This window comes from Dermacentor andersoni, chromosome 8 (assembly GCF_023375885.2).
Source record: "Dermacentor andersoni chromosome 8, qqDerAnde1_hic_scaffold, whole genome shotgun sequence".
NCBI classification, from domain to species: Eukaryota; Metazoa; Arthropoda; class Arachnida; order Ixodida; family Ixodidae; genus Dermacentor; species Dermacentor andersoni.
In genome coordinates, this window is record NC_092821.1 from 149,158,107 (window position 1) to 149,181,308 (window position 23,202).

The 23,202-nt window shown below is 47.3% G+C and overlaps 1 long non-coding RNA gene across 1 annotated transcript in view; it reads right to left on the reverse strand.

Moving 5' to 3' along the window:
• Positions 1–1,204: 1,204 nt before the first annotated feature.
• Positions 1,205–23,202, reverse strand: part of LOC140213037 (uncharacterized) — a 32,767-nt gene continuing 10,769 nt past the window's right edge. The window contains exon 3 of the long non-coding RNA XR_011889979.1: positions 1,205–1,594. This is a non-coding gene — a long non-coding RNA (uncharacterized lncRNA). The remainder of the gene's footprint in view (positions 1,595–23,202) is intronic.

The following is a 23,202-nucleotide window of genomic DNA, read 5'->3' on the forward strand; positions in this document are numbered from 1 at the left end:
CATTCAGCGTAGCATGCAATCCGCACCAGCTGTGGCAAAAAAAAAAGGAAAGAAAGAAAGCCGAGCGTCAGCATTATGCGCTCCTGAAATCCTCGCGCATAGCAATCACAATGCGATGTCAACGTACTGATGAACTACTCCCCCAATACTAGAGTGATTAGAAAACATGCGGACGTACCGTAGCTTCCTGTAATTTTTTTTTTAACGGCACGGATTGTGACAAAGTACGGCCAGATGGGGAGACGAATACAAGCGCCGGACAACTACAGATGCAGCTTTTTGCTTAAACTTCGAAAGTTGATACCCTTGCCTTGCGTATCTTTCATAAATATGTGCTCTCCTCTTAAAAATTTTTTTTTAAGTAAAGAAAATCAAGTGGGAACGATCGAGATTTATGTTTAGGGTCAGTGCATATTTCGATTGATACAGTAAGTGTTCAAGTTTTTTTCTTTTTTTTTTCAAAAAAGAAATCATGTGCGGCTCGAAAAACGTAAATCTGTTTATATTACCTCCTTTCTTTTTTCTGGATTGGCAGGATGGGCGCATGCGCGCGAACCTGAATGTAGATATAGATTAGTAACTTATGTGGCATTGTGCGCAAACTATTGCGCGTTCGAAAAGTTTGTAGTGAAAATGACAATTAGGGCGTCTGTGATAGATAAATCGATCAATCAGTCAATCAATCAGCCACAGAATCAATTAATACATAAATAAATCAAGCATTCAATCAATCATATAAAACGTGTTACGATGAGGATGAAAAAAAAAAAAAAGGATACAGAGCATAAGAGAAAAGAACATACTTTTTGCGACTGAGCCGAAGCCTAACCTTTTAGGGAAACTCGCCGCCCGGACGTACCGCTTGCGTAACCTGGGCAACCTCAGGTGCGAGCCAGCCTCGGTCCCAGAAGTCGCACGAAGCCGACAACTCGTCCGGTGTTCTTGCGCCCGCTTCAAGTGGAATCTTTTCGCTGAGCCATTTGACTCACGATGTAGCACGCCTTGGAAACACCGCACTCGGCAAGCGTGAAATACGAGCCACCGGAACTCGGAAATCGCACGGAGGAGCGACAGCAACACACCAAAAACATTCTCGAGGGGGGCGTATCGTAGCAGACGAACTTTACGAGCGCGTTTCTTCGCAGCGGCGTGAACGCCCCCCCCCCTTTTTTTTTTACAATGCCGCTAATAAAACTATGTATTTTATTATTACTAAAATAAAAGGCAAAGGAATTTTCCCTGCGCATCACATCTATATAAAGCTAACTAGAAATGACGTCTGCTTTGAATAAAATCAACTTTGTCATGTTATTTTTTTATTTCAAAAGTGATTTTTTTTAGCGCTCGTCCTTATTTATCTCGGTGTCCAATCGTTCTTCTGCTTCGCGATGCCGCTCTCACCGGGAACGTTGGAGGTCACGTGACCTGCTCTCTGTGCGAGCTGCGAAGCTTGGTGCCTTGATGCGCGCTATCTTTCCGCGCGTCCAGTACTGGAAGCCACGTGGTCTCCTGCTTGCGCGAGCCGTGAAGGTTCCTGTGCCTTAAACCGCCCCGTCATTCCGCGCATCCAGTATGCTGGAGGTCACGTGATCACCTGGGTTTCGGAGTTGCGGCACAATGAAATGGTAAAGGGATTGGCTGCACGGAACATTCACTTTGTAAAAAGCGCTCTCTCTCCTCGCTGCCGGCGCTACTCCTCATGCCAACTTTATTACCGCGAGTGCTCGTGGTCATCGATTGAACTAGATTCACGCGTGTTTCTGAGCGCCTGATTCGACGCGTGTTTAGTTCGTAAATAAATGTTTACTGCAATTTATACTGCTCGTAAGACTACAAGCCTTACGTTTGAACGTGTAGTTAGGCAATGGCTACAAAAACTACGCGAGCGTATTTTGTACTGCGATATGTAACTTGCCATCTCGTAAACGCAAATTACTCCATTTGTTTCGTAATTGTATCGTCATAGCTACACGCATTCCTACAGGCATTCGTCTGCATCTTACTCAGAAATCTGTGTAGTGCGTACGCGTTAAACTACGGCAGTTCTGCATTTGCGCGCTAGTCTCCTTGGGGAAACGACATCACGAAGAACGAAATAAAGGCAAGGACGCCGATCTAAGAAGAGAAAATGTCATTCGCTGCACGAGAAAAACAGTGCGTCAGAGTTAAACTCGTACGACATCTGAAGCCTAGACACGAATCTCTGAAAAGGTCACAAGGTTCCAACCCGGAGCCACGCCCTTCGAGGCTCAAATCAGAGAGCGCCCATATGGGCGTGGAGCACGAAAAAAACAAAAGCGTGCATTACCTTCCCCTCCAACCCTCTTCCTTTTCGAGCGAATCCTAAAAAGGGCTCAGGTGGATCGAAAGCGCAGTGGCGGAGCGATCGAAGGTTTCCAATTGACTCAACCTCCCAGACTCATGCGCCAAAAAAACATACACCGCCGTTCCAGTGAACTAAAACTGTCACCGACGAAGCCGCCCGCCGGCTCTTATCCTATCGCTTCGCAGAAGGACGCTTTTTCGGCTGGGCAGCAGACGAACTGGGAGAGGTGACGTCACGCCCGCTGCGCCAGTGACGTCTGGAGAGCGGTGTCGACGCGGGCACTCCTCACGGTGCTTCCGCGAAACACGACGTGAGTGGTTGTAGGGTGGTGCGGGTCACTTCGCGGCGGCGGGCGGTACAGAAATTTCGGCGAATACGGGTGACGGTTCGAACGAGCGAGCCATAAACTGGCCTTGCGCGACTGCGCCTCGTCAAAAATTATCTCGCCGATTTGATACCGGCTCGCGCGACGTTCGACCCGTTCGCTTCGCGCGACGCGCCCGCTGCTGGTTCGCAGAAGTTTAAATCTAGCAGACGACGGCGTTTTATGGGAATTGGTGGGCAACAGAAGTCAGAGTTAACTCGGCGCTACTTCGAAATCACGCTTCTGGCCAGTGCTTGCCGAATTTGGGGCTGCGTCGAGCGCGATTTGTTGGATGGTTGTATTCTTTTCTCCCTCGGTGTTTGAAGCAGAAGGGCGGGGAGAAAAATGGGCTATTTTAGAGCTTCCAAAGCTGTGCGACCGAGACAGGACGCGTCGTCGTGTACCTGTCGAACCGAACACAAAGGGTTCAAACAAAGTCCGTGCGTGATTGAGTTCACCGAATCTGAAAATGTGAAAGACAGTACGTATATCGCATCAAACACCTGCGTGGTGGTGTGAACAACAGCGAGAGGAAAGCTGTTAAGTGTAAAACCAGATCTAGTTACGGAAACAGTGTACTGGATAGTAGCAATGGAGGGCAAGCCACCTATGGTACAGCACCGAATAGAAAAAAAGTGAGGAGGGAAAAAAATGTTACGATAATTCAAAGCGCAGCACACTGCTGTTCAAAGCCAGACCGGAGCGGCTGAAAACGTGCATCCTGACATTCAGAGTTGAAGACGACTCGTCCGTAGCGTGTGGAAATAGTGCGGGAAACATCGCACACGTTTTGTTGGAATGTCAGAGCATCCATCCAGCGGTAAATGTGCGAAAACAGGCTCCACCGAGGCGTTAGCCTTTAAGGACAGTAGAGGAAACGTGAATGAAATTATGTGTGTGGGGAACATAAAAGGAAAAATAGAAAAAAAAAACTTTCGAAAAAGACAATTTTTCTTTTGCATGCGAACGATTCGTTGATCGCATAAAGAAACACCAAGCGAAAAGCTTGTGCCCGAAAGGCGAAGTTCACTAGAAAAAAAAAGACAATTCTTTTTTTCACACAGTACAATGAAGGCAGGCTTCATTGCATGTCTTGGCTGCATGTCACTTTTAATTCAACAGGTTCCTATTGCGCCAAGCGATCTTATTTACAACAAGCACAGAGCACCAGACGGGCACAAATCGTCTTGAGCGCTGCAGGAAAGGTAAAACAGCAGTGGATGAGTTGGGCTCTTCGTCCGTCTCTCTCTCTCTCTCTCCATCTTTATTTTTTATTTTTTTATCTTTTTGCAAGCATACAGCCTTGACAAGCTACGCCTGCCTTCTGCACCGGAAGGCTTAAACAACGGCTCGAATATTAGTTTCACGAAGGGACGGATATCACGCAATCGAACGAGCTTTCTACGTCCAATAACGCAGCTTATAGTGTAAGTACACTTAACATGTAAATGAGTTAAAGATTTTTAAGGCGCCAGGAAATTTCAAAGAACGAGCTTGGTCACACGTGCCACAGGCCCGTTTCAATGGGGATGCTCATACGGTCATCGCCACCCACACAGAAATCGGCGTTGTTGTATCCAGTTGTCCTTGTTTTTTCAATTTCGTAATATTTTCGGTTGTTGCTGATGTAGAACAGAGAGAAATGGAATAGCCTAGCCATTCCCTTCCATCCGCACGGCAATCATAACACCTTGTTTTTTTATTTCTTAAAAGTATAGGGTCAGTTATTCTGTCTAAGATGTCCTGGCGATGCGCGTATGGTTTACATTGTCAGTCACTTCTCATTGCACACCTGGCCAGCCCCGGCTTCCTAAGCGTACAGTTTTACGACACGCGTTCTAGCTGAGGAGTCAAATTTTTCTTTTGGTGTCCTCCTCGTCAGAGGGTATATGTGAACGGACAAGCCTCCACCCTTTGCTTTCCAGGCAATCTTAAGAGGAAGCTTTAGCTCGGGTGCTCCTATATCTAAATACATGTAAAAGGAGAATTCGTTTTTCTCGGCAACCACTGCACCACATTTGATGTGGTTTGTTGCATTTAAAAGGAAAAAAATATAATCTAGTGACTGTTAGTTTAAAATTCTTGATTTAGGTCGACAATTTTTTATTCAAAAATGGCAAAAATAGAAAATTTTCAGAAAACGCAACTATCAAGTTTACAACGCTGCCAGTCAGCAATGAAAGATGATATCACAATTATATGGATTGCATCTAATAGCACATCTAAAGCGCACAAAATTGTTACGTTACACATGAATTCCAAAAAAAAACTTAGTAACATGGAAATACAGCTTTTGTAGAACCCTTGTGCACAACGTAACAAATTCACTTAAGATATAAAATGTATCAAATTTGTCCGCCCTGAATGGTCTAGTGGGTGCCGTTTACAGAACCGCGATATCTGTTCTTGATGCAAAGCCATTAATTTATAAAGTTCGTGCTTCTATTTCTTCAAGCTTTCCAATTCTTGAAAATCTTTTCAACAAGATATAGGTGCTAGATCGAAATTCCGCTTAAAGCAGTCACTAGAATTCAGCTTCTCTCTCAAATGTAACACATTTCGTTAAAATCGGTCCAGAGGTTATCTCAGAAAAACGTTTTTGCGTTTCACATGTATTTGAATAGGCCGCGTCGGAGTTGGGCCCGAGCTAAAGCTTCCTCTTAACACTGCAGCACGAGCTACGGTCGGCTAGAAAATTCATCTGGTGCACGGTGTCTCGCGACGTCCTTTGAAACGGGAGTGGCCGCAAACAGTCACCCGGTAGCCTGCGTGAACTAATCGGGTTGTTCTAATGGCACACGCTAGCGCGAAGGCGACAATGACAAAGACGACACAGAGAGACACGTCATAGGTGCTTCGGTGTCTCCTCGCTCCAATATATGTCGTTAAATAGGCGCAAGCTAGTCCTACGAGTACTCTTGCGAAATGGTAATCAGGTTATACTATGCTGCCTCAGTGTACAGCATTTACCCTAATTCGTACTTTATCTTGTAAAATTACCAATATCTGCAGTTGACCCGGTCTCCATCTCTTCTTCGCCCTTTCATGCGAAGCATATTACTAGAGCCTGCTCCTCAGCTACTAGAACCAGCTCCTCAGTTACTAGAACCCAGCTCCTCAGGCGCGGCGGTGTCGCCTTCAATACCACGTGACACCGTGACGTCACGAGAGAGGAGAAACGAGGCTCCAACTCGCGCCGTCGCTCGCGGCGTCGCGGCGGTATATAAGCAGCTGCGCTTGTTTCTAGGTGGCTTTGGCTCAACTCTTGCAAGAAGGGCTGGGTGGGAATCGAACCAGGGTCTCCGGAGTGTGAGACGGAGACGCTACCACTGAGCCACGAGTACGATGCTTCAAAGCGGTACAAAAGCGCCTCTAGTGAATGCGGTGTTGCCTTAGAAACGAGTTGTTTCTAAGGCTCAGGCGTGCGTCGCTTGCTCAGGCGCACATTTCGTTGCCATGCCGAACGCTGCGTTGCTCGACGCTCACCGCGTCCAATGCGCGGCGCGTAGTCGCTGCGCCGTAGCCCATTGTCTTACACCCCTTGGCGGGTCGACGGGAACGCTGTCGCGTTCCACTCTTGAAGGCGAAGCAGTGTAACGCATGAGTTGTTTCTTCGTCTAGCCGAACCAAATATAGCCAAGCAACAGCAGTTCACCAGGCTAAACAGTGGTTCAACAACTAAAATAAAGGCTAGTATGCTTCGCATCCTGGGCTTAACCTTAGCTAAGCCACAGCCATTTCTTTTCAAGCAATACTCTACACGTCTCTTGCTTATTTGGACCACCGACCAGATAAATCTCCTGTCGGCTTTGGTACCGGAATTGGTACCGAATTTGGTACCGAATTCGGTACCGAAATATTGGTACTGGAAGGCATACCTTCCGTATGGTGCTTGCCGGGCGAATATCTTGGCATTCCATTAAGAGTGCTGAGTTGTTGTCAAATTTGTTTTTGTGCGGAGGACACGTGTATCAGCCTGTTGCGAATATTTGTTCCTGCGTGGTCTTGTCTTCAGGAAGCCAGCTCGTACCTCAAAGGGCAGTGCACTGGTATTTGCTTACTACAGAGCTTCAGCCTCCCAGAACTGACTTCTCGCGAACTGAAGCGGCGTGTTCCTCCGCGAGGGTCAGAAAGTTGTGCTCATTCTCAAGTAAGGTCCATACGATCATCAACTGCTTATTTTATGTTCGCTTCAGTGTGACCGCCTCCTCTAGCGAACTCTATTTTCTTTTTGCGTCAGCTGACTCCCCCCTATACCTTGCAAACTTCCTGATCTCATCACACCACCTCAGCGTATGCCGTCCTTGGTCGCGTTGCCCTTCTCTTGGCACTCATTCTGTAAATGTAATAGACCGCTTGTTATCTGTTCTATGCATTACAAGAATCCCAGTCCACGACATCCGAGTATCCCTATACATGTACAGCCGCACGGCAACGTCAGTCTTCCCTTTTTAGATGATTAGAAGAAAGTCTGCGAAAATATTGCTAATGCTCGGTAGCGCGAAGGCGTAGTTCGGCATTCTCGTCGACAATATACGTTGAGCTTGCATTCTATTTTAATTGCGGAAAAAAAACGCAATTTAAATGAATAAAACGTTTGCACATAAAGGGAGCATTTGCGAGTTTAACGCGAGTGAACCTCAATAAGGGAATCTGACTTCGTCCCGAGTCAAACTTCTAGCCATTGGTGGAGTCAGATGCACTTCTGCAAGGGCACAATGCCGAGCAGACGACGTACTTGAAGAAAGACTTGACTCACAGACGATCGGGGAAGTATGACGTCAAGATGTGCCTACTGCGCATCACGCAGCATGTTCTTCCTGGAACTGGCGATAGAGAACAAGAAGGGCTTTTTGCCCACAACAGTATTTACGCAGAAACTCTACTGGCGTCTTGCTCTTTTTTCTTGCCCTTCTTTCATGTCAGTTTAAACCTATTGTGGATTGTTGTGGGGTCTTTTCACCCGCGACAAGACCGCACTTAAAACGAGGTATTGCGACGTCTGCCATCGTTTCCGAGAAGATCGCACAGATAACGCGCATTCGCCCTGGGGGTAGCGAATGACGTCATTCGCTTATTTTTTTTTTTTTTTTTGTCACGCGCGTTTCCCAGCGGCCGTTTCCTGGAACTGGAGGAAAACAACAGCTCATTCATAGCAAATCGCTATACCAGAAGAAGCAAGCTTGCGTAACCCACGGCTCCATGACCGGTCAATGTTTTGCGCTGAACGAGGATCGCAAAAGATGTCACGTACGCGACAGGTCTCGTCCGCGGACGACGGTTCTCGGAAGGACGCATTGAGCAGACGACGAGTTCCCGCTCGATACGTCACAGCGACGTACCGGTGCGCCACCTGTCGGCTGGTTCCCAGAACTGGAGGCAGCACAATGAGAATATTGAACAACAACAAACACACACAAAAAAGGCAGCCGTATTAACGACCCTCGCTCGAGGGCGTGTTTTGGTTTCAGTCGCATTATAGATCTTTCGATGCGTAAAACTGGCAGGTACGCGCCCGTTTATACCGGCACTTCTCACGAGGACGAATGGAGCAGACGACAGTTTCCCCGCAATGGACGTTCATAGTTGTGACGTCAGGACGTTGTGGCGGCACGTGCGCCACCTTCAGACTGGTTTCCAAAACCGACAGGACAATAGCGATATTGATTGCCGAAAAAAAGAAAACACGCATTAATGACGCTCGGTGTAGAACATCCATGGGATCCTTTCATTGGACATTCGACGTGGAAAACTGTCACGTATGCGACGCTCAATCCATTTCTGAGAAAAGCAGATCGAGCAGACAGCCAGCAGCACCCACCCGCCCCCTTTTTAGATGCGTTTTGGGGCATGACGTCACGGCGTTGTAGGTACACGTGCTCCATCTGTCCCTTGATTCCAGGAATCGAGAGAAGGACAATGATATTATTGATTGAAAGAGGACGAGTGGGTGACCGCTTGCGCGAGCACGTACATGAGTTTCGAGTCGCTCATTTTAGACAACGCTCGGCCCAAAAGGTGGTCACGTCGGCGACGCGCCGCTCGACTTCTCAGAAGGCCAGATCGAGCAGACGACGCATTAATGCCCCACTTTCGGACGGCGTGTATGAATTGGGGCATGTGACGTCAAAGCCTTGCAGAACCAGGACTACTGAGCGCCGTCTGCTTTCGCGGAAACGTTGTCGTCGGGACAACGAGTGTTTGAAAGTCCGCCCTATAACCAGGATTGCGAGAACGTGTCCGAACCTACCTATTTATGCATCCTTCATGAAAAAAGAAACAAAAGAATGACACTGTGACCTATGGTACGATTAAACGTGCACTGAGAAGTCTTGAATATGGGAGGAGAATAACGGGACGTTAGGGCGTTGCCACGACGCGCCCCCTGACGGTAATCTAGCGTGGGAATTGTGCCGAACAGCAGCATTAGGTGTCCATTTTGGTGTTCAAGTCGTCATACCTTTGCGATAATCACAAAGAGATCGTGTCCAGCTTTGAAAGGTGCGGGTTTACGTGGAAGGGGCATAATTAACGATAAACAGGAGGATTGGGAAGGGGGAGGGGGGCCTGAGGGAATACGCTGGAGGCGCTCTAGCAATTTGCTTTTTCCCCAGCGGTATGGCTCCATGTTCACTCTTTTCGTATAATATCCAAGAAAACCACTGCTTTTTAGTGCGCAGTGTGCTTCTTTTATTCTAATGTTCACCTAATATACTCAAAAGGCAGCTGTAACACAATTTCCCTTTGGCTAAGGCATTTATTGATGCGTGTCATGCACTACTGAAGCCACCTTGGAAAAACTGCAGAGCTGGTAACAGTTCAATTTTCTTTTTAACAGCCTTTAAATCGCACGCCAGCAGACTACAAATGCACCATTGTGGGTAGCGGATATGACGTAAGTCCCAGCACAACGGCTCCGAGATTCCTCATGATCGCGGTGCTCGGAGTACATAGAAATCGAAAAGCCAATAGAAAAACAGGAGTTCCCGAAAATGAAGCAAGAGAAACAGACACGGTAAGTTGGATCCGTTAGATTAAAATATATATATATGCAGATCCAACGCACAAATTGACATATAGCACATCGTAATAGTATGCCAAGATATTCACCCAGCATGACTCGTAGGGAAGGTGCACCTTCCAGAATCACTAGGATTAAAGGCAGATGGAAGCACTAACTGGTCAGCGGTAGAGACAAGCACGAGACGTTTTAACTATCGGTAAGAAATTGATAGAACCGGAGTCGTTACAGATATATGTAGCCCTACAACACGGTGATAGCGGCTTTAATGAAGAGACCCCTCACAGGCGAGCAAGCGTCAAGCGAGGATTCTTATCAAGCCGCCATCGCGGTCGCTTCATGCTTGCTGAACGGTGAGGTGCAAGCAAGCCTTTCCGTTTCGCGCTGTTGTGCGAAGTGAACCCGAATTCACTACGCTGTAAACATTAGCAGCCTCAACTTGTTGCTCTTCTGGAAACGGTTACGAGTTCCTCAGACCACGGGCTTCAGGTATTTTATTGAAATTATTTGTGTAGCTCTTCTAGTAAAAAAAAAAAAAAAAAGACTGCACAATTACTTCTCCAACAGCTACATCGACTCATTGCAAGATGTATCACTCAACAGTTAAAGCAATCCAGGGGAGATTGGTCAACTACCTCATCTTGTCTGTTTTTGAGGATTTTCGGGCGCATTACGCGAGACATCTGGCAAGTGTTTTAACCTGTTTGTAGGCGTATCAGAGTTTGCGGTATACCGGGTTACCGGAGAGGTACACGGGAGCAACAGCGCTGGTAGTGACATCTCGTGACGTCGACTCTAACCACGAGAGCACACAACCGCTGATATACTGCAGTGACCTACCATATTCCGGTTACCTCCATGCTTATGTAAAGCGTCGAGGACGACACAATCGCTTTCCTTCGACAAGAACATTGATGCAACGCAACGGAACATATATTCAAACTCATTATAGTTGGACAAATTGCCACGAGGTGTAGCTATCAGCTTTGCTCCACAGCTCCATGTAACCCGGCGCACTGTAAAATAATTCAGACCATTAAAAGCGAAAAAGTGTGTAAATCGATGCATAACTCACACCCTGAGGTCCAAAAAAAGGGGCGTAATTAGGGCGCGAGATACGGACCGATTCATACCCTGACCACCAACCCATATTGTGATAAATCTGGCGCGTTAGAAACTGTGGAAGACATTTTGTAGGAAAGCCTGGGACATAGCCCACAGATCTTGTTTCATAGAATGGGGCTCCTCTGCATTCCGAGAACCACTAGATGTAGGAAAAAAATACTAGGCACCATGCCTTCTCCTTCAGAGCAACGGGAATCTTTAAAACTTCCTTTTCGTTGTTCGTTGACGACATTGTTTTAATCGACAAGCGCCAGCCTGTTTACATTAACACCGTCATCTGTGTCTCACTTGCATGTGCCGTGATCATATTTTTTTTTTGCTTCTTTACTCCCCTTCCCCACTTCTAGAGCCTTTTTGTACCCAGTCCCCTTTCCCTGGGGACAGTATTACGTCTGCACCTCACTAGCAAGTCGTTGAGAGCGCTTCCGATGGAGGCGTTGACAGGTGATGTCCTTGCGCAGCGGAATATAATTTCGGATGTAACTGCTTAATTAATGGCATTATTAGACTGTCTCATTTTTGCTTCTACACGATGCGATACAGCGATATACGTGACGTGCTAGGACTTTTGTGCAAGCACGTCGTATAAGGCGAATTCAGCAGCCGCCGAGCAACGCTGAATTCACACGGCGCGGATGAACACATCTCGAGGAGGGCATTCGGCCTTCCTATTCGCTAAGGAGTCCTGCAGATTCCACAGTGCTGAAATAACTTGCAAGATGTAGTATAGGCGCCTGTGTATACGCCGGCAGAATTCTGTGCATCTCTAAAAATAGCTCTCATTCTCTCTGCCTAAACATTTATCCAGAAGATGTCGCCACCAGCGTTCGTCTTTCCGTCCTACTCCCCGGTATAACTCGGCATTTCGCAAACGGTAAATACGTTTACGGACTAGCTAAAGCTCTCTAACGACTCACACGCGCGCACAGCAAAATAAATCGCACCTTGAAAAGCGAAAACAAAAAGGTGTAAGTCGGTGTACAACTAGCAACCTCACATTCAAAATGGGTGTAAAGGCGTGGGAGCCATAGAGAGATTTACACCCTTACTAAGGGAGTAAATCATCTCGCTCTGCGTTTCGCCACTCCGCTCCGCGCTCTCCGCGACTCTCTCCCTTTCGGAATAATAATCCGCATACGCGTGACGTACGCGCGCTTCGCCGCAAGGCTCGGGCCCAAATTCGCCGAACTGCGAACCATAACAAGGAAGCCACTCTCGATCCAAACAATACCGACCGCGCCGGGAAGATAAACGATGGCGCGAGTTTTATTCGCAAGTTTTCTTTTTTTTTTTTACTGTCTTTCTGGCTAAACGAACAAAGCGTCTTGTTTCCAAGGGTTCTCGTAAGGTTCTGTACAAAAGGTAAAGCGCGTGCGCGGAGAAAGTCGTATGCACACAGCTCTTCCCAGAAATACTTCACGCGCGACTAGCTCGACCTTTGTTTCGTGGCTTCGCCTCACGAAAGCAGCGCAAACATCGAGAACACGTAATGATAAAAGCCACGTGAACAGGGCATGTCCCAACTATCATGCAGCAAGATTTTTAAAAATATATATGCAAGTGCCACGTAGCTGGAGAGAACAAAGGTAACATTGTTTGCCGTCGCTTGGAGGTACTCAGATCATTTATTTTTGAATTCCGGCGAATTGTAAAATTAGCTTTAATTAATTCATCAACTTCTCAAATGTTCCAACTAGATGAAAAAGTGTCAATGAGAAAATTGTTGAGCAACATCAAGAACTGTCGATACAACTTTCTGTTGCTCTATACGTGTTACATGAAGGTGTTTTTCCGAGCGGGAAAGAAGCCCGCGAATACGCGCAAAAGTGCCACGTGACTGGCCGATCGAGGCCCTTTGCGTGTATTTTTTAGAGTCCAGATAATTTTTTTATTGGTAGAGATGAACTACGTTGTATTCTAAAGGAGCCAAAAGGCTCAAGTGCCACGATTTAGGAACGTCTACTAGGCCAACAACGGCCCAAATATGAAAAAAAAAAGCTTTGAAATCCGTGACGTCACACTGACGTACCGGCACGCGGGTTTTAGGAGCGAAATTCCGAAATTTAATTCTAACCTCCACTTTAACTTCCAATAAACAATCTATTACGGCAATGTTAACGAAAATATAGTTCTGAAAGAAATCTTTTTCAGTGTAAACTTACTTAGCATTTATTTTCTTTTTTTTTTGTCCCTAGTAAACGAAGAAGGCACACCTGACTTCACAGTCCCCGCACTGATGACCCGGATGTTATTTTGACATGTAGTTTGGCGTCTAAAATAAAAACACAGACCTATGAACGCAGTCTTGTAATTGAATGTCTACGTCAAAGGGGAGCAGGGAGAAAATAAAATGAGAAAAAAGAACGAATGTAGTACAAGTAAAAAAATTACGCTGCGCGATCAATCAATCAATCAATCAATCAATCAATCAATTTCAGCATCACGATTGACTATATTGCATTTTAAAAGAGCGAGATACCCAACGCTGAGAGTTTCGAACTTTCTTACTGTAGTGCAACGGCTGAAATAAGGGCGACGCCAAAAGAAACCGGCGCCAGCACTGCTTTTATTTATTTATGAGCAACTTTATCGTAATTAGGCTTATCGCTCCACGACGTAAGCAAAATTTCGGTCTGCGTCGCGACGTCAGGATAATGTCGACGGCACCAGGTCCGACGTTCACAGACCAACTTTAGTGTCTAAAATCAGGTAAACGTGGCCGCATATCAATTTTTTAATACGAATCAATCGCACAGGAACAGTGAGTACCGAATAGAATATCGTATAGACAAACGCAGACACCAATATTTATAGCAGTATCAACAGAGCAATATCATCTTTACTTCAGTAAAATTTGATACCACGTACACTTTTACCGAATACAAAAACAGAGCCTACTGTAACGCACAATTAGTACCAGTTTTAAACAAAATATCACCAATCGTCAATAAACAAGTAGCCAAAACTAACCTCCCAAATCTTTAGAACCAGTTACAAACTAGCTTTTTTTCAAGAATGAATGTATGAATAGCTCTCCGAAAAACGCTAAGCGGTTGTTAAAGAAAGGGTCAAAAGTTATGAAAAAGAAAAGCTGCTGGGGGATTTGTGTGCCGTAAACACATGTACAAGGGCTTGATCCAAGACAAAAAGAAAGACCACTGATTGTAGCGTAGAAGATAACACTTCTACGTGGCCAGAGTACAAGAACAATGCATTAGAAACTGCAAGCAAAACTCACAAGTTTTTCATGCAGGCTTCCACCACAAAAACCGAAAACACAGCTTGCATTACATAATTCGTTTCTGCATTGCTTCAAAATCTTTTGTCCTTGTTTCGTTTCTGATATCTTGGGATATGTTGTTCAGCAGACGGAGAACAGTAACCTGCCTTAACAATCGGTTGTTGCGAAATATTTCGCTGGTTTGCATATTCGGAAATCCCGAACTAGTTTATTTTCGAATACGAATACGAAACGAATACGGATACGAATATTGAATAGTGTGGCGATATTCGATACCTATTCGGAACTTCCAATATTCGCCCACCCCTAAAATGAAGACATTTTATGAGTGTTTAACGAGCCTTGGCACTAGCTAAGGGTCAATCTTTGACAGGATACAAGCGTGCGGTCGAGTTTCTGCAACCTGAAAAAAAAAAAAAAAAAAAAAAAAACGTGTCAGTTCTCCTTTAACAAGTGAGCATACCGTGGACGTGTGCTTACGCCTGTTGTGCGCAGAATGCGGGGGGGGGGGGGGGGTAGAAGCGGCCTTCAATAAAACTGCAGCTGTTCTTCAGCAACCTCGATTACACAAGGCCCTGTGCTCATCCATCCCTTTTCGTTTGAAGCGCCATTCCGGGAAGAAGCGATCTGAGGTAACCATCGTTCGCCTTATCAGGGCTGTCTTGTTTGCTCTAGCGACCATCACATCCCAGTGCGGTGCCCTTGTCTACAGCTGCAGCGTAGTAGGAGGTTTCGCGCCCACGGCGTTTCCGGGAAGTCGCCTGGATGTGGAAACAGCTTTCAGCCAGCGGAAAAGCTTGCTTGCGTTCCGTCCTGTTAAGAGCTGAAGTCTCTTGCAAAGGCATCTACAGCAACACCTGTTGTGGATACGTGTGATTTTACAACCAGAAACAAAGAAAGAAAGAAACAAACAAACAAACAAACAAACAAACAAACAGACAGACAGACAGACAGACAGACAGACAGACAGACAGACAGACAGACAGACAGACAGACAGACAGACAGACAGACAGACAGACAGACAGACAGACAGACAGACAGACAGACAGACAGACAGACAGACAGACAGACAGACAGACAGACAGACAGACAGACAGACAGACAGACAGACAGACAGACAGACAGACAGACAGACAGACAGACAGACAGACAGACAGACAGACAGACAGACAGACAGACAGACAGACAGACAGACAGACAGACAGACAGACAGACAGACAGACAGACAGACAGACAGACAGACAGACAGACAGACAGACAGACAGACAGACAGACAGACAGACAGACAGACAGACAGACAGACAGACAGACAGACAGACAGACAGACAGACAGACAGACAGACAGACAGACAGACAGACAGACAGACAGACAGACAGACAGACAGACAGACAGACAGACAGACAGACAGACAGACAGACAGACAGACAGACAGACAGACAGACAGACAGGCGGACAGACAGACAGACAGACAGACAGACAGACAGACAGACAGACAGACAGACAGACAGACAGACAGACAGACAGACAGACAGACAGACTTCGTCATACGTTTTCCAAAAAACTTGAGACAGATTGATTCATGTGCTTCATAGGCTTCAGTAGGATCGAGTACTGTGTGAAGGGGAGCGGAAGTCGCATGTATATGCACCGTATATACATATACAATCGCTGCATGCACTGTATATACATATGCTGTAATTATCCCCATTTTGTCATGAATAAGCTGATTCTGAACAAAGAAGCAAGTTTACTGCTCAGTTTGAAAATAAAATTTCTTCTTCTGTCACCAAAACTGATGGTGTACTAACAGACTTGGAACCTTCACTGATTATGGCTTCTTAGATATGACTAATAGAAATCGGACCATTCGGTTTCCCTTCTTCGCGTTCATATATGTATCCCTGAAATGCGTTCTCTATGAGTCTGTAAGCACTCGCATGACGACAATGCCCTTCATTGGACATGCCCTGCATTGGAGCAAGAGGACATGCACACTTTACACCCATGTGAAAGTTAACAATTAATAAATTTTGGGGTTTCGCGTGTTAAAACCAGGATATGGTTATGGGGCACGCCGTAGTGGTGGTGGTGGGAGGGGGGGGGGGCTTCCGGATTAATTTTAACCTCGTGGTGTTCTTTAAGAGGAAGCTTTAGCTCGGGTGCTCCTATCTAAATACATGTAAAAGGAGATTTAGTTTTTCTCGGCAAGCACTCCACCAAATTTAGCGCGGTTTGTTGCATTTAGAAGAAAAACATCACATCTAGTGACTGTTGGCTTCGAACTTTTCATTTAGGTCGTCATCTTTTAATGAAGAATTGGCAAAAATTAAAAATTTTCAGAAAACGAAATTATCAAATTTACGACTCTGCAACTCAGCAATGAAAAATGATACCACAATTCCGTGAATTGTATCTAATAGTACATCTAAAGCGAACAAAATTGATATGTTACTCATGAATCTCAAGAAATTTAGTATAATATGGAAACACAGCTTTTGCAGAACCCTTGTACACAACGTAAAAAATTTACGTGACATAAGATGACATATCGAATTTGTCCGCTTTTGATGATCTAACGGATGACGAAGGGAAGGCCCTATACGCATTTGGAAATGTACTGTGCGCAATGTCCATTGAGCATGTGTGAGCCACTGTTTGACCAAACCGCTCTTTTGTAAGTTAGTCTTAATCAGACAACAAGAGAAATTGTAGAAGCTTGGCACATATCTAGACTGCAGGGAGCATGCGCTAGCCACCCGTCCGTCCCTTTGAATGATAGTGAAATTAACTTGCTCAATATTAAACGATACTGCGTCGATTAGGATGCAATTCTGAATGTTATCCTGTGGAACAGATGCTCTGTTGCGCATGCGTGGTGATCATGTGATAGGTCTCGAGGGCATATATGTGCTGTTTTTAGGAATAAAAATTCATTTGTCAGTCTGCGCTGGTCTTTGTGACCTTTTCTTGTTGTCTTCGTTCAGTCTGCGCAAAAGTTTCCACAATGAAGTCAAACCAACAAGCCCGCCTTTCAGTCTTTTAAGTTTCTTTTGTTCCATCGCTCTTTCCGTTGTTCTTAGGTTGTTATCGAGCTTCTTTGTTAAGCTACAAGTTTCTGTCCCATCTATGTTGGCAATGAACGCAATGATCGTATATACTTTTCTTTTCAACGAGAGTGCTGAGCTCCAAATCAGGATTTGGTAATACCTGCCGCATGCATTCTAACCCATTTTCTTGTGTTCTCTCTCTCTCTCTTTCTTCACACACACACACACACACACACACACACAACTGTAAACTATACATATATATATATATATATATATATAGAGAGAGAGAGAGAGAGAGATTTGGGACCTTCATTTCCGAAAGCATTTAGGAGACGATTCTTCACGGGCTCGTTCGGTACCTCACGCACCGCTCCTCCTCCTTCCCACCTCTCTCCCCCCCCCCCGCCCCCCGTCCAGAAAACAAAAGTCGTCTGCTTGGCACAGCCAAGGCACGCCACCACGGGGCGCGCGCGTCACTCGTCGAAGCTGGTGACGTCACGGCCGTGACGTGACCACAAGCCCCCCTGTAACACAGCGGCGTCTGCCGTCCGCTAAGCGCCCCCGCTTCAATAATCAGTCCCGAAACGGGGCACCGGCGAGTTTTTCGCGGAATCACGCTTATACATACACTGCACAACCGGCAGTGCTGAGAGTGCTGCTGCTGCTGCGGCGGCGGCGTTTCTGCGAAATCGGTTTATAGACGAGCAAGCGCGCTCGTCTCCGCGCCCTGGCTTGCCTAATCACCGCAGCCCCCACGTTCAGTTGTCTTTTAATTTTTACCTTTCTATGTTCCCCCGTCGCATACGCCCGCCTAGGCAGCTGGTGTTGGGTGCCCCGCACCTTTATAATAACGGTCCGGTGCGCGCTTCACGGTCACGTCCAACGGGTGTTCGGTGTTACGAGTTAGAAAAAGAGGCGTCCCCCCTTCCCGGTCCGATAAGGGAACCGGCGCGGCTGTGCGCGTGCAAGCGGGAGGGTCGCAGCATTACACGGAGCGGCAGCTTGCGATTTCGTGGAGCACAAGTCGTGATCGCGGTAGAGAGTTTTTTTTTTCGCGTGTCCTGTATCCCGGTATATAAGCAATGACGCTAAAGACTGGCGTCATTCTGGAAATTCAATCCAAATGGACATACGTCTTGCAAGCTCGCCGGCTACGATTTGTAAATTGTGATACGTGCCGCAATGTAATTACTTCGAAAGCTAATTAGTGGATTTTTGTTAATTGGTTGAATATGTGTTTCGATTTCTCGTGCATGTAATCTCTGCCTCTCTGGTTAATCCAGCTCAAGGACTTGAATTGTGTTATCTGCAACAGGCTATTTTTAAAAAAATTCTATACAACTTGAAATATCATCGCCCGGTATATGCTCACGTGCGCCCAGTCCCCTTAAGTAGTGGGACATAAAGGAAAATTCGGCGTTTCTTGATGTTGTTGACGTGTCCACATGGCTGCCTGTTCCCCAGTCTTTGGAGCCTCTGCATGCAATACTTATGCGAAGGCTCCGTAGTGGCGACACATGAAGTGTCTCTTCTCAACCAGTTTCTTCGGTGAGCTGACGTTGTTGTCCCACGAGCACTCTGCCGAGGATTGAGTACTCACTGTCTTCGAAGACAGCCGTCGCCTATGGTACTGTTGAATCGGGGCTAACGTTCTGTTATAAATCAAAGTGTCCGGCCCACTGGTCATCAGGACTCGCCTACAATATGCAGCCTATTGCGCTCATGCAGACGCTGATAACAACCAATAAAAGTTTTCTCTCTAGCTGTTGAAGCTAATGCTGCAAAAAAGAAATAAAATGAATGGAAGTGGACTGCGGCCACACCCGCCCGCAGACGGTCTTGCTCCCGTCGTCTGCAGCCGCCCCTTCTCGCCTGCAAGGGCCGGCAGCGCGGGCGAGTGGTGACCGTGACCGCGAAGAACCCTAGCCTGAACTTCGGGACGAGGGTTCGACGGCGGCCAACCGGGGCCACACTACCGCACTCCACCCAGCGAACAAGCCCGAATCGGGGTGACTGTGAGGCCACCCCGTCACAACACTAATCTCGAACCTCCCGCCTACCGACCAGACAACGCCGTGATCCTTGACCACTTGGTCACCGATCGGGTGATGACTTATTAGCATTGAGCGCCCTATGTGCGTGTCGCTGTGGAATGAAGTGACACAACATCGCCAGGACCGTGGATCAGTCCGGTTCGCATGTGTGGTGCGGTCAGTCAGCAGCCTCTAAGGAAGGAGCAGGAAGGAAGCTGACAATCCTAAAACGAGGGAAATAACTTAGCGATGAGTCATAGAATATGGCAAAAAATTAGCCCTTGGTATCTTTTGCTTTCATGGCGTCCTACGGCTTGTGCGATATTCCTGTTTCTTTCGTGTTACAAGTAGACCGCACCGCGTTGTCAACGTCTCCTCATTCGGCGACGCCGATAAAGAGACAGACAGGAAACTGAAAGTGAAGCTACGGGGACACAGCAAATGAGGGAGCGGTTGCAATGAAGGTGTGAAGAAAGCAAGAACGCGAGAAAGAAAAAGTGAGGAAGGAAAGAATAAGTGGAATAACCGAGACAAAAGAAAGTAGGGAATCAAGAGATCTTTAATGAATGAAAGGATTAACTAAACGAAGGAGGGATGAATGGAAGACGTAAAAAAGATAAAAGTAAGAAAGTATTAATATCGAAGGAAAGAAAGAAAGAATGAAGAAGAAAATAAGGAATGGAAAAGAATAAACAATGAATAATTGAAAAAAAGAGAATCAGAATGTATGAAGGAAGAAAATATCGCAATCTCGCTCCAAAATCGAAGCACTGACAACAGCGATACCAAAGTATTCGACGACTAATCAAAATAAGGCTCGCAGTTTTACCGGCCGTATAAATTTCTGTTAATATTTGTTTACTAAACAAAAAAATATAACTGCGGTGTCACGCCCGCGCAGGCAAACATGAACAGATTTCACTGGATGGCCGCAGACAGTCGCTGTGACAACGCCGGACTGACGAAGAGCGCACACACCGAGCGACTGCTTCTGCCGCCTCTCGCTTCAACACGTCTCCGAAACTTGAGATTACGCTGCTACCTCCAGGCATAGGCGCGCGGAAAGACTGCGCACGTGCATAGACTAACTCCAAAGTAGGGCGCGGGCGGTGTACGCACTCAGCCGCGCGGACAGACGTGTGCAGCCACGACCGGGTTAGCGCAGGAGACGTGCGCTCACCTGCCCCCCCCCCCCTCCCCATCATCCACGGCACGCGTCTGCCCTGCCCCCCCTCCCAACCCGCCTTTCGCGCGATTTATTACGTGACCTCTAACATTTGGCGGGCATCTCGGCTGACCGTTGCACTACGTTCCTCACACCTGCAGCATACGGCGCTGGAGATGATCTTGTAACGCTAGGACTTTGTACGGAACCTCACGGCGACGCCGACGGCAAAAAACTGCCAGGCGTGTCCATACAATTGCTATTGCGATAAAGACGAAGGAGACAGGGAGTAGGGAGACAAGGGTAGAGAAGAGGAGAGAATAACGAAGCACTGGAAGGCGGAATGAAAGAGAGAAAGAAAGACCAAACAAAGCTGGCACCACCGAGACACCGCCACAGTTGCGTATCAAACTGATCCGATGCGTGGCACAGCCTCCGACGAAGCTTTCCTGGTCTTTAATTCCCCGAATGTCTTCTGCAATGCGAATCTCGCCTTACGCCATAAGGAACGAAATCCGAAGAAGAAAGCGGAGACGCGGTGGCAGTTTTGCGGACTCGAACGCATCGAGTGCACTTGAAGGGCGCAAAAAATGGAAGGCCATTTCGAGAAACCACTCCAGAGCTCCCTGCCGGTTCAATGCCTTTTTTCCTTCTTCCCCCGCCTTCACTTTAATGTCTTTTTTTTTTTTGCTTTTCCTTTCTCCATATTGAACAGGGCGCGGGCATTCGCAAGCCGGATTAGAATGCGCGCGTTGCGGCGTTCCTGTTCCGAATAAGCGCTGCCAGTTGATGCGAGCTGCGAGAAACGCCGCGTTAAAACGACTCGTTCTGCCGCATCAGTCGGGAAGTACCGGGAACTCGATGACCGCGCTCGCCTCGTTCTTGCATAAGCCAGCAACGTAACGCGCGCTATTCCTGAGCGCGTACGAAAGAGGCGTTCGGTGTAACGGATTACGGTTGCCCCGCAAACGTATAAACGAGAGAAGAAAGCGGCTCCGCGAGTTGCCTCTCTTGTATTCCTCGGGAGAGTTCCACACGTTCCATTTTTGAGAGACGAGAAGCAACTGCTGGTTTGTTATTGGAGAGTTTTAGATTAGGGGACGCAAGCGGCTTGCGTACGCAAAAACTAGGGGCGACGGTGTCACCATGGCTTCTAGTACGCAGGCCCGTTGCGTCCCCTAATCTAAAGCCATCTATTGTCCTCGCGAGATCTGAGGCTGAGTACACACAGTCTTTCGTCCGTGAGTGCCCTTTGCCATTGGCCGGGTTATCTTCGCGACTAGTATGTCCAAAATCGTGATTTGGCTGGCAGTTGCTCTTAGGAATAGTTCAACAGCTTAAGAACGTCTTTAGCGTGTGTGTGTGTGTGTGTGTGTGCGCGTGCGTACGTGCGTGCGTGTGTGTGTGTGTGTGCGTGTGTGCGTGCGTGCGTGCGTGCGCGCGCAGTGAGGGCTATAGCGGTCGTGTTAACCGATAAATCAAATTCCAGTCAATTGTACTTCCCTAATGAACGCGCTTCCCTAATGAACGCGACAAACGTCCTTCAGGGCCTAAAAGAAGCGGTATGCCGATTGAGTGGGCCTACTAGGCAGTAGCAGTGGTTGACAAGAATTATAAATATGTGCAGAAGAGACAGCCTCATTTTTCTAGACGAGTCAGAGATGATTCGAACAAAACACCAAAAAAGCGCGAAATATATACGTTTGCAGCAATAACCGCATAGAGTTAATACGACTGACACAGGAAGAGTGATGGGACGTCACATTTCTGTCCTGTTACCTTTCGTCATACTTCCTGCGTCACGTTATTTACGGTCATTTTTTAAAGTATAAATCGACTAGCACAGCCCAATCTTACGCTAAGGTAGGCGTCCCTTCACTGTAATAATAGATAGCATAATCAGCGAATAAAGCATATCAGAGTGTAATTGTGCATTTAATTTGAACGTAATTAGCGCTTTACGGTAAGGAAGGAGCCCTTGATAGCTTTTCCAGAGAAGGGAGGAGAGAGCCCGCCCAACGTGCACTATGAATGATAACATACCCGGTGCAACATGGTAATTCAGCTGTCTTTGCTAGAAGGGGACGTGGAAGCATTGCGGCTGGCAGCGCGCGGCACCGAGCATAGCCTCCGAGATTGCGTGCGCTGGCAGAAAACCTGAGAAACAGACGATAAGAGACGAAGGAGAATGCGCAAGCAAATAGTTAGTCTCGCAAGAACATAATACTTAGAAAAACAATATACATTTTGTCCTTTTATGGCTCGAAGCAGGTCGTTTGCTGCTTCCTTTCTTTCAGAGCGCAGCTCTCTGGCGCCCGTTCCAACCGTGTCGCGTCGCCCTTGAGCCTCGCCGTCGGCCTCGCCGTAACCAAGGTCACGCGCTGCTCTAGCTGCGCGCGCTCCTGCAGCCATCTCTCGCGTGAGGCTTGTCTTGATCTCCCCTTGTCCTACAAAGCCGGATCGCGTGTTCTCGCCTATCTTGTCACCCCCAACCTCCGCGCAGCGCCGTTGCGGTGACTCTCGCCGCTACCGTCCGCTCCGCCCTCGCCATCCCTTTTTCCGCTGTCGCGGCACTGCCGCGGTGGCGGCGGCGGGCGCTACTTGCAGCCTCGCGCGTGATCCACGGCTCTTCCCTCCTCCGTCTCCACGTCGCGTGGCTGTACGTCTAGCCGTGTCTCGCTTCCCCGTTTGCGGGGTTGCATTCTTCAGTGGCATTTCTTGCCTCTGACAGTGCTTGCGCCTGGCTGTCCTTCTCCCGCCTCCACTCTCGCCCTATACCTCCCCTTACCTGGCTCAGTGCCGTTGCGGTGACAGGAAAGACATATCGTTTCGTCCCTTTACTTCTACTTCCCACCCAAACCTTGTGCGGCCACAT